The sequence below is a fragment of the Diabrotica virgifera genome, chromosome 1, assembly GCF_917563875.1.
Source record: "Diabrotica virgifera virgifera chromosome 1, PGI_DIABVI_V3a".
Classification (NCBI taxonomy): Eukaryota; Metazoa; Arthropoda; class Insecta; order Coleoptera; family Chrysomelidae; genus Diabrotica; species Diabrotica virgifera.
In genome coordinates, this window is record NC_065443.1 from 287196903 (window position 1) to 287208638 (window position 11736).

Genomic DNA, 11736 nt, shown 5'->3' on the forward strand with positions numbered 1-11736 from the left:
TATCTGAGGAACCTCCTGTCTTCGTTTGTCGGTAGAGTTTCTGGACACCCTGTATATAATAAAGTAACACCACATCCGCTATAAAATTAAAAATAAAATAGCAAAATGAGATGACCTTGGTCAAATAAAAAAGTCCCGGAATGTGAATTAGTAGCAGAAAACATTTAATGGATGACTAAAGCAGGTGATTATTTTGATTCTGCTACAATAAAATTATGTATACCTATGTAATTTACTGGCAAATTTACAAAAAAAGATAACACATTTACGAAATTTTGGTTTTATTTTCTTATAACGCAAAAATGTGTACTTACAATACGTGTTCAAAATGTTCATCATGTCTCTCAATATATTACAAATAACGTCTTTGGATCGAATTCATTAAGTGCACCAGTAAGAACAGAAAAAGGAAAATGGGCGGAAAGTCCACTAGAAAAAGCCGAACCATGTGCGACACACCCTTAAAAAGGTTTTTACGCCAAATGACGGAAAATACTCACTACAAACTGAAGCAGAAATTATTTCAATACTAACAAAACTTATCAAATAAAACTTCATTAAAAAAGATTCACAAAAAATGAAGCCAAAAATATACAACTCAACATTGATCCAAAAAAGGCGCCAGGATACGACTTTATTACTGGAAAAACTTTTCAGTAACTCCCAGAGAAGGGCTTTCAATTTCTGACACAGTTAAGTATTTAACTAGTTTTGATGGGAAGTAAGCCACAATTTTACTAAAACAATGATTTTATTAACGTTTTCGACGCCCAAATCTGGTGTGGTTGTTTTAGTCTCAAAGAAGGATACTGGATATGAGACTCAAGTGTATAGAAAACCAACACTTACCAACAGATATCTCAATTACAAATCACAACATCAACGTTAAAAAGGGAATCATTAAATCCTTATATGATGGAGCCAAAATTACTTGTTCTAACGAAAATTCATTCTTAGAAGAAACACAATTGTTAACATCTGTTTTATTAAAAAATGATTATCCTTTATCGTTTATAAATAAGGAATTGTCAAGATTGGATCGAATGGAACAGAACAACTTAGAACGGGATCCTATAGCATTCACAAGAAATAATATGAGGAAAATATCAATACCATATATAAAAGGACTATCCGAGAAACTTAAAACAATAGGAAATAAATTCAACATTTCAACAACATTCACAACAACAACACGTTGAGATCTATTCTATCTAAAACTAAACCTAACAGTGAACAAGAAAGAACACAGAATTGCATTTATAAAATACCTTGTGAATACGAACAATTTTATTTAGGTGAAACATCAAGACCATTAAACATTAGAATAAGTGAACATCAGTCTTATATTAAAAATAGAGAATTTGATAGATCTGAAGTATAGTCCTGAAAGAAACAGATAGTACAAAAAAAAATCAAAGAAGCGGCTTTAATTATGCTAAATGAAACCAATTGTGTCGCAAATTCCTCCGTAGAATGCAGTAGGATGTGGTTACCCATACTAAAAGAGGAAGTCAATAGAAAGAAAACACCAGGATTAGTAAGTAAATAACATATCGATTTAGTACATATTTTAGTATTATATATCTATGTATTATTAATATTATTTATAATTTAAAATAACATATGTACATATTAAGGTCAGAATTTGGTATTAGTTTTGAGAGTAAATTAAAGTAAGACATAATACTTACGATGTCGGGATAGTATTACGAGGTTTTTTCCTGGTTTTCCCTCGTGATTTACTATGGAATCACTAGCGCGAGAATTTTATTGTCACCATTGCATGTGCTTGTCTTTTTAAAGACAGATCACATGTTATGATTGTTTTTGACGGATATTCTTGAGTTGGGGTTGATTTCATGTCATCGAATGAACTATCTTTCAATAAAGTCGTCCCAGGAACGCAACTCATAAATATTGGCAATATTATTTTAAAGTCTTCTACTTTAAAATGTATAGGTAATATATGTCTGAATTGCCGATATAAATGAGTCAGATTAAATAAATTATTAGAAGATTTTTTTTACTAAGCAACAACATTTTTGTTTAATTCATTAATATTTTTTGTATTTTGACAACGACACCCGATTTGGGCGTCGAAACGTTAATAAAATCGTTTTTTTAGTAAAATTGTGGCTTATTTACCATCAAAACTTAGCTTTCCCAAGAAAATAGCTTCAGAACAAAGTTAAGTATTTAACTCTAATGAGATTAGGTCATTTAACATCACAATGTAAACTAGCACATATAACAATGCTACTAAAGCCAGGAAGCAGAAAATGTATAGTCCTACCGACCTATTATAGTCTTCTTCCAGTGATATCCTAAGTTTTTAAAAAGCTGACACTCACTGAGCTAATGCCTATACTAGAAAAGAAAAAACTAACACCATCACACCAATTTGGGTTTATAAAACAAGATTCAACAATACAACAGGTACATAGAATTGTAGAGAGATTCAATGAGGACTTTAAAAATACTGCTCTGCGGTATTCCTGGACATAAGCCAAGCATTTGATAAAGTCTGGCATAAAGGTCTCTTATTAAACCGAACTTATCAACAATAAAGGCCGATAGAATCTTAAAGTCCTATATCACCAACAGAAACTTCCAGTTAAAGTATGAAAATGTGACGATAATATAATTTTATCGTCTAGAGTACGCCAATGAATTAAGTAAAACGTGTTTTTGTACCGTCTTGGACGATATAAAAGTCGGATCGAAAAGCCTAGTTGATTATTATTCTTGGAGCGTTGATCGAAGAATAATAAACAACAGCGAGGTACAAGAGGTAAGTTTATGTAGGTAGTATTTACCGACCATTTTCCGCTGTCGTGTTGGCGAGCTGAGCGAATCCGACAGTTTTCCTCCTACCTATCCTTATACGAGCGGTGGTCGTATATCCCTAATATGTCTTTTCATCTGGCGAGCTGAGCGAGATTCCCTTTCCTTATATATTCGTGTATTAATAAAAGCAATTCCTATTTCACGCGATCGTCAAAATCATTCATTCATGTACAAAATATCGTCACATTGACCCGAACCGAAAGCTCGATGAGTAGATTATAAATATATTTTTTTAACGAAATTAACGAGTAATTAAGGCTACTTATCTTATCTTTTGTATGTTTTGATTCCAAATAAAAATGTCTTAAAAGCGAATTCTTTGCTTCGACTGATTTAGTTACCTGGAGCAACAACGCAACGACCTCGTTACAAACCACATTTGCGGATGATACGACAATACTTTCATCTAACAAAATAGTAACAGACTTCCGAACGGTAAGGTTGTATCCGAGACGTTCTTATCAACGAGTAGTTAAATTAGTATATTATTAAGGATATTATTTATCGTGAGTGATGTCCGACGATCCAATTAAATGGTCGTTATGTTATCACGAAACCAGAAACCAAAAGTCGATTAATAAGTAAGTTTTTACTTTTATTTTTATTAAAAATAAAGGAACAATTATTATTTTAAAATGTTTCCTAATCAGACGCCAACTGAGGCAATATTAGTCCAGGAAAAGAACGTTTTATTTTCAGAAAATGCACAACGTTCGCAAAATAAACAAGCATTATATAATGCATGGGTTCAATCAGAAAATAATGTTCAAAAACTTAATATAGATAATCAGTGCCTAAATCAAATAATTATCACAATGGAGCAAAGATTAGCAAAGCTTGAGAATACCCAATAAGATATAGGGTCAACAGCAAGCGCCGATAAAACAAAAACCAAAACAGACAAATCTGAATATTTTACCGATGAAGAAGATTTAGCCAACGAAACGGAGTGGATAAGACAAGAGAACAGGAGGACCAAAAAACGCAAAATGGATACTTCATTATCTCCTCCCTCTCCAGAGAAAGAAACAGCTGTAAAGCAAATTCAAAAGCCAAAACTGCCACCGCCGGTTGTAGTAGAAGGTTTAGAAGATGCTGCCAACTTAAGTAAGACTCTAGTCGATGCTAGTATTAAATTCACCATGAAAATAATAAACAGTGAAGTCATAAAAATCAATACACCCGACAGTAATGAGTATAGAAAACTAATAAACAGTTTAAACACGAGTAAACTTTCCTATCACACATATGAAAATAAACAAGAAAGACCAATCAGAGTAATGGTTAAGAAACTACATCATTCCTATCAGCCTAATGACATAGTAAAGGAGCTACAAAGAAGAGGATATAAAGCTATACAAGCTGATATGAAATTGAAGTGGAGAACTAAAAAACCTCTTGAGATGTTCATCCTGACGTTCAGACAAGATGAAGATATAAACAAAATCTTTGAAATAACTGACATTTTGAGCATGAGAGTAGAAATTGAACCACTAAGGAGCTGGTACCACAGTGCAAAAGATGCCAGGCCTATGGTCATACCTGGAAATATTGTAATAAGGAACCAAGATGTGTTAAATGCATCGGTAAGCACCTTACCAAAGATTGTCAGAAACCACTAAAAGAGGAACCAAAGTGTATCCATTGTGGTGAAAATCATCCTGCAAGCTACCGAGGATGTTATGTAGCCAAAAAAATACAAAAGCTGAGAAATCAGAGAACAAATAAGGCCATTCTACCAAAACCACCACAAAGGGTCAATGAGAAGGAAAAGCCAAAAGCACAAAACGTCACTGCAAATAGAAAATACAGTGATGTAGTTAATAATGTAAAACAAACGGACCAAGAATTGGAAACCGAGAATACATTGAAAATAATATTAGAAAAACTCATCAAGATAGATGACAAAATAACACAAATAGATATACGCGTTACTAGATTGGAACATAGCGCTAAAGGAGCTATACCGAAAATTCGAAATGGCTAAGCAACTACGAATCATGGAATGGAATGCCAATGGGCTTCTACAACATAAAAATAAACTGCAAACTATCCTAGATACAGAAGAAGTTGATTTATGTCTCATAGCTGAAACACATTTCACGAAACAATCTTTTATAAAGCTTAGAGGATACAGGGTATACCACACTATACATCCTGACAATGCAGCCAAAGGAGGCAGCGCACTAATAATAAAAGATAACATTGAACATTATGAGGAGCTAAAATATGAAACAGAACACATACAAGCAACTACGGTATGTGTCAAACTCAAAACTAATTGCGAAGTTAATGTAAGCTCAATTTATAGCCCCCCTAGGCATTCCATTAAAAAAGAACAGTATGTAGAATACTTGAAAAGTTTGCGAAAAAGATATATCATTGGAGGTGACTTTAATGCAAAGCACACCCAATGGGGATCAAGATTAACAACAACTAAAGGAAAAGAGTTACTGGCAGCCATAAAAGAACAGAAATGTGAAGTAATATCAACAGGTAGACCGACTTATTGGCCAACAGATACAAACAAAATACCGGACTTAATTGATTTCTTTGTTATTAAAAATATTTCATCCAACTATGTAGATATTAATGAAGGTTGGGATATGAATTCAGATCATTCACCCATAATACTCACTGTGAGTGACACGATTATCAGAAAGGATTGTAACCCAATACTAACAAATAAACTAACAGACTGGGAAAGTTTTAGATCAATCCTTGAATATAGAATTGAACTAGCAGTACCATTAAAAAAACCTGAACAACTAGATGAGGAAGTTGAGTTGCTTGTACAAAATATACAAAAATCGGCATGGGAAAGTACTCCTACTATAAGATCAAACGTCAAAGGAAACAACTATCCGAAAGAAATTAAAAAGTTAATTAAAGAGAAGAGAAAACTTAGAAGGAAGTGGCAACAAACCAGAGCACCCCAAGATAAAACAAATTTAAACAATGCTAGTCAAAAACTTAAAAGAGAGATTCAAAATATAAAAAATGAGTCAATCAGTTATTACCTGAGAGAGTTGACGGATAATAGTAGCACAGAGTACTCTCTATGGAAAGCTACAAAAAGGCTAAAAAGACCAGTAACCCATTCTCCACCCATTAAACTAGAAGATGGTAGCTGGGCTAGAAGTAATGAGCAAAAGGCAGAGAGATTTGCCACATATTTAGAAAATACATTTAAACCGCATGATGACCAAAATAATGATCAAATATCGATAGAGCCTAATCAGACAGAGGAGAGAATCAGACCAACATCCCCGAAGGAAGTAGCTGATGAAATAAAAGACAATATAAATCCTAAGAAGGCACCAGGATATGATCTAATTACTGGAGAATTACTAAAAAACCTGCCTCGCAAAGCCATAGTCAAATTGACCAACATCATCGATGCTGCATTTAGATTGAGATATGTTCCAAATTTATGGAAAATAGCTGAGGTTATAATGATACCAAAACCAGGAAAATCACCAAATGAAGTGTCTTCATATAGACCATTATCACTTTTACCAGTGATGTCGAAGCTTTTTGAGAAACTTCTGCTAAAAAGAATAAAACCAATAATAGAAGAGAAAAAAATGATTCCAAACCACCAATTTGGCTTCAGAAATAAACATTCTACGATTGATCAGGTACACAGAATGACTAACATAATTGAGAAATCATTAGAAGAAAAGAAAATCTTTTTAGACGTAGCTAAGGCCTTCGACAAAGTTTGGCATGAAGGTTTAGTCTACAAACTCAAAATTCTTATGCCTAAACAATATTCAGAAATTTTACAATCATATATATCTGACAGATATTTCAGAATTAAGCAAGAAGACGTGTACACTGATCTAAAAGAAATCAGAGCAGGAGTCCCTCAAGGAAGCGTATTAGGTCCTGTTATACACATACGATATACCTGGAATGGAAAATGATACTATAGCCACATTTGCAGATGACACCGCTATCTTAGCAGTAGGTGATACCAGCGAAGAAGCAGCAGAAAAATTACAGTTGGCAATCAATAAAATACACAACTGGACTAAAAAAATGGAAAATCAAATTAAATGAATCTAAATCTATTCATGTCAATTTTACAAATAAAAAAATCGAAAACATTCCAATTAGAATAAATGATGCCCAATTACCATATGCATCTTCTGCAAAATATTTAGGTATCACACTTGATGCAAGGCTTCGCTGGAAAGTCCACATTAAAAAGAAAAGGGAAGAATTAGGTATCCGTTACAAAAAAATGTATTGGCTGATGGGAAGAAACTCTGCATTGTCCACATATAACAAAATACTTTTATACAAACAAATACTTAGACCAGTATGGATGTATGGTTGCCAACTCTGGGGCTGTGCCAATTCAAGTAATATTCAGATTATCCAGAGATTCCAGAATAAAGTATTACGGAACATCGTTGATGCTCCTTGGTATATCCGAAATGTCGACCTCCACAGGGATCTTGAGATGGAAGATGTAGACAAAGTTATCAAGAAGATGGCAGGTAGTCACGAACAACGGCTCCATAGTCATGTAAACATCGAGGCCATCCAGCTCCTCGATAAGACTGGGCTAGAAAGAAGACTCAAACGAAGAAAACCATTTGAGTTAGTGTAAAGTGTTAGTGTAAAAGCAAAGCATAGTGTTGTATTGTGTGTTAGTTTTAGTTTTAAAATTTCATACTTGTTAAAAAAAATAAGAGGACACCATAGGGTTAAGATCTTAGATTATGTATCATTTAGTAATATAAGTTAAAGAAGAACTGATAATTGGTCAACTGATGACCAGATTTCAGTAGTCTAAACACAGCTTGTGTTTAATAAAAAAAAAAAAAAAAAAATCTAACAAAATTCCCAAAATAGTCTCAGAAATCCTACAAAATAAAATACTACAATGGATGACGAAACAGAAAGTCAAAATAAATGAAAATATATCGCTGCACCTAACATTTACCACGCGTAGGGAAACATGTCCGACTGTATACCTACTTAAACGGTAAAGGAATCCCACAAAGGGATGAAGTTAAATGTCTAGGTATGTACTTGGACAGTAGACTAAACTGAAGGAAGCATATTTATTTACTAAGCTAAAATAACTGCGTCATAAATTATGGAACATGTATTGGTTGTTAAACAGAAAATCAAAACTATCAACAGAAAATAAAATATGAATCTACAACTCTATCCTGAAACCAGTTTGGACTTATGGGCTAGAATTATGGAGAACCGCCGCACATTCCAACACTGAAATAAATAAACATTTAAATCCATAATTTTTGAGGGCAATATAATAGGAGTTCCATGCATAAATATACATATATGTTACAGTTCAAGTTGATTCTCAGTTAGAGTTGACTATTCCTAGTTCGAGTCAACTTCAACTAAAACGGGCAGTAAAAGTTGATTTCACAAATTTAATTCAACTTTTACTAGTTGGAGTTGACTATTCCTGGATCGATTCAGTAAAGAATGTTGATTATACGAGTATAATCTCACGTGCTTTTTTGATGACTACGTCTCTTTGTTTTGACCGTGTCAACTACGTATAACTCAAATATAGGCCAGTAAATGAAGCTGAAAATGGCAAAACTGCAATTTTTTCGTCCAGCATCGATTTGTACAAAAATTTTGGAATTAGGCTCATTTTACCCTCTAGTTCATTGTCTATATTGATCCGTTGTACGCTTTTGGTTTTTTAATGCTGATAACTACCTCTAATTGTAAAAAAATTACAAAATAGCATTTTAAACTTTAATATGGTCAACATTTGGTTTTTATTAGTTAAATAATGATTGTTATATGCTTTACGATATAATATCATATTTCAACTCTTAAAACCACCCTTGTTGGAGTTAATTTTATCTTTAAACTCCAATTTTTCTAAATTTTAAATAGGTCAAACTTCTTGGGTGTATTGATAATACATATACAGTGCGCTGGAATAAGTGTTACCCCCTTATACTAACTTATTTATCTCTAGCACATAAGCAAAACGCTCGGCAGGTCGATTTTTAAAATAATCATAGTATATTATAGCATCATTGTTTCGAAATTTACGCGGTCCCTCTTCACGTGACAGTGATAACTTTGATTTTTTTTAAATGGAAAAACACATCTTGTGGCACCTCATTTAAAAGCTTTTGAAAGACTGATTACAAAAATGTATAATACTTTGAGACCGTAGGCGCAAAATTTCGGTCGAATTATTTTGAAATGTAGTCATTTTTTTCGAATCCTGAGAAAACTAATAAGTATTTTTGAAAAATTTAAACGCAGAATGAAATATTACAGCATTATCGAGGGTCAAAAGTCCCTGGGAAATTCTATAATGATTATTTTAATAAGTCGCAGGGGTGAAAAAAAAAGAAAATTTAATCGGATTTTTAATTTCAAATATATCATTCAAAAGAAGTTTTTGTTTATTTTAAGGGACTTTCAGCCCTCGGTAATAATGTAGTCTTTTCTTCTGCGTTTAAATTTTTCAAAAATATTTATTAGTTTTCTCAGGATTAAAAAAAATTAGTGCTTTTAAAAACAATTCGATCAACATTTTGCGCCTACGCTCTTAAAAAGGATTAAAGTATTATACATTTTTGTAATCAGTATTTCAAACGTTTTTAAATTAGCTATCACATGATCTACTTTCCCATTTTAAAAAATTAAAGTTTTGCCTGTCACCTGAAGAGGAATCGCGTAAATTTCGAAACATTGATGCCTTGATATACTATGATTATTTTAAAAATCGACCTGTCCGAGCGTTTTGCTTATGTGATAGAAACAAATAAGTTATTAAGGGGGGGGGGTAACATTTATTCCAGCAGTAAAAAAATTACAGAAGACCGAAGATCAATTTTAATTAGGTGGGTAGTTAGGGGGTTGTTTTCACTGATTTTTTTGTAGAAAAAACTAGGTATACTACATTCGCTCTCGCGAGATTTTTTTTGAGACATTCGGAATAGGAAACGTACAACACAAAAATTCCTACCTCACACTATTAACTGCTAAAATCAACTTAATCTTTCATTAAAAAAGAAGAATTATTAGAAATAGTGGGAGTGTCTACTAATCTCATAAAATTTTGTGAAGTTTATTTCTACAAAATATTTTTATTTTATACAATAAATAATTTTCTCATTTGCTATCAATACATTATAATGGTTTAAATAAATAAATATTGATTGGCGTAAGATTTATGTTATTTTTATGTCTGTTTACTATTAATAATATTGGATATGAGTAGGTGCGTTGGTTTTGTAGTAATTTCCAGTCACTTCTGACAACTGAATTTTTCAAAAAAGAAATTACTAACGTCAGTGTCAAAAAAAATCTCGCGAGAGCGAATGTAGTATATAGTATTTTTACTACAAAAGCGATATTACGTAGGTCAAAATTTTTGACGTAAGAGAACTGTCAAAACATTAGAATGTGACTTTTCATTATTGCCATGTTTAAAATAAACATGGCAATAATGAAAAGTCACATTCTAATGTTTTGACAGTTTATAGGTTTGTTCGTAGTACGATCCAATCGATCAGCAACCGTTGCCAACCGTCAGACGCAAGCGCGCTCGTAGTCTACGAACTCGAACTGTTAACTGCGCATGCGTCTGATGGTTGGCAACGGTTGCTGATCGATTGGATCGTACTACGAACAAACCTAATAAACATGACAATAATGAAAAGTCACATTCTAATGTTTTGACAGTTCTCTTACGTCAAAAATTTTGACCTACGTAATATCGCTTTTGTAGTAAAAATACTATACCGACCTTATTTTGATCGTAAGTCGCTCAATTTTTATGCCAGAACCTTTTTTTTAAAGGTCTAATTATATACTTGAAAAATTAATTCTTTTCCTCGAAAAATGCAAAGTTTTTCTGTTATTTGGCTTTGAATATTTCAAATTATGCATTTGACGAAAAAAGCTAACCTTCAACATGCTGTATCTCAGTTTCTATTGGTTGTAGAAAAATTATAAAAAAAAAGATTTTGTTAGTGTTTCTAAAAGATACAATTTTTCAAGCTACATTTTTTTGATTAAATGTATATGTTTTGAGTTATTCTCAAAAAACCCTCTAAAAAGTCGATTTTTTCGTCAAAAAACTGTTACTTTCAACCGCGAATAACTCGAAAAATATTAGATTAACGAAGAAAACGTAAGCAACATGTTTTTGTTAGAATTACATTTTCCATCGATTTCCAATGTAATGAAAAATTCTCGCCCCCGACATTATGGGGTGGCAACCACCGCTACCACACTTCACTTCACTGCTGCTTAGAACCTATGTGGTAGCTCCAATGGTTTGTGCCTCCTCAGTCTCCGAGTCTGCTCACTATTATCCAGCAGGTTTAGTGCAAGATTATTAGGGTGGTTTTCTAATTTTACCAAATAGCGGCTGCTATATTCACTCACTGTCTCCTTTACTGGGGCTACTTAGGTAGTTAACATCTGCTCTTGAACCGTTTTCCAGTAACATTTATCAACACCATGTACCATGTACCGATTCAAGTACATTTTTTTAATAATTGAAAAAAAGATTTTATAGTATATTGTACACTAGACATATTTTAGTTTATTCACCCCTAGAATTTATAAAACTCAAATAACTTTGAAGCTAATTATCTCAGAACTATCAAAATTGCACTTAAAACCTTTTACGTCTTGCCTCCTCAATTGTTCGCTTAGTATAGATTAATAATAAAAAAAGGTTTGTGGTATAAATTGTGGACTAATTACCTGTTTACCTGCAACATATTTTGTGAAGCACCAAGAGATATAAACAGAATAAGAACTTCAGCTCAGAACTAGTTTAATGCCAGTTGAGTACCCCATCTACCACTGAATTATGCAAAAAAATTATTAGTGAAACGTATCCTGTTGATTAGA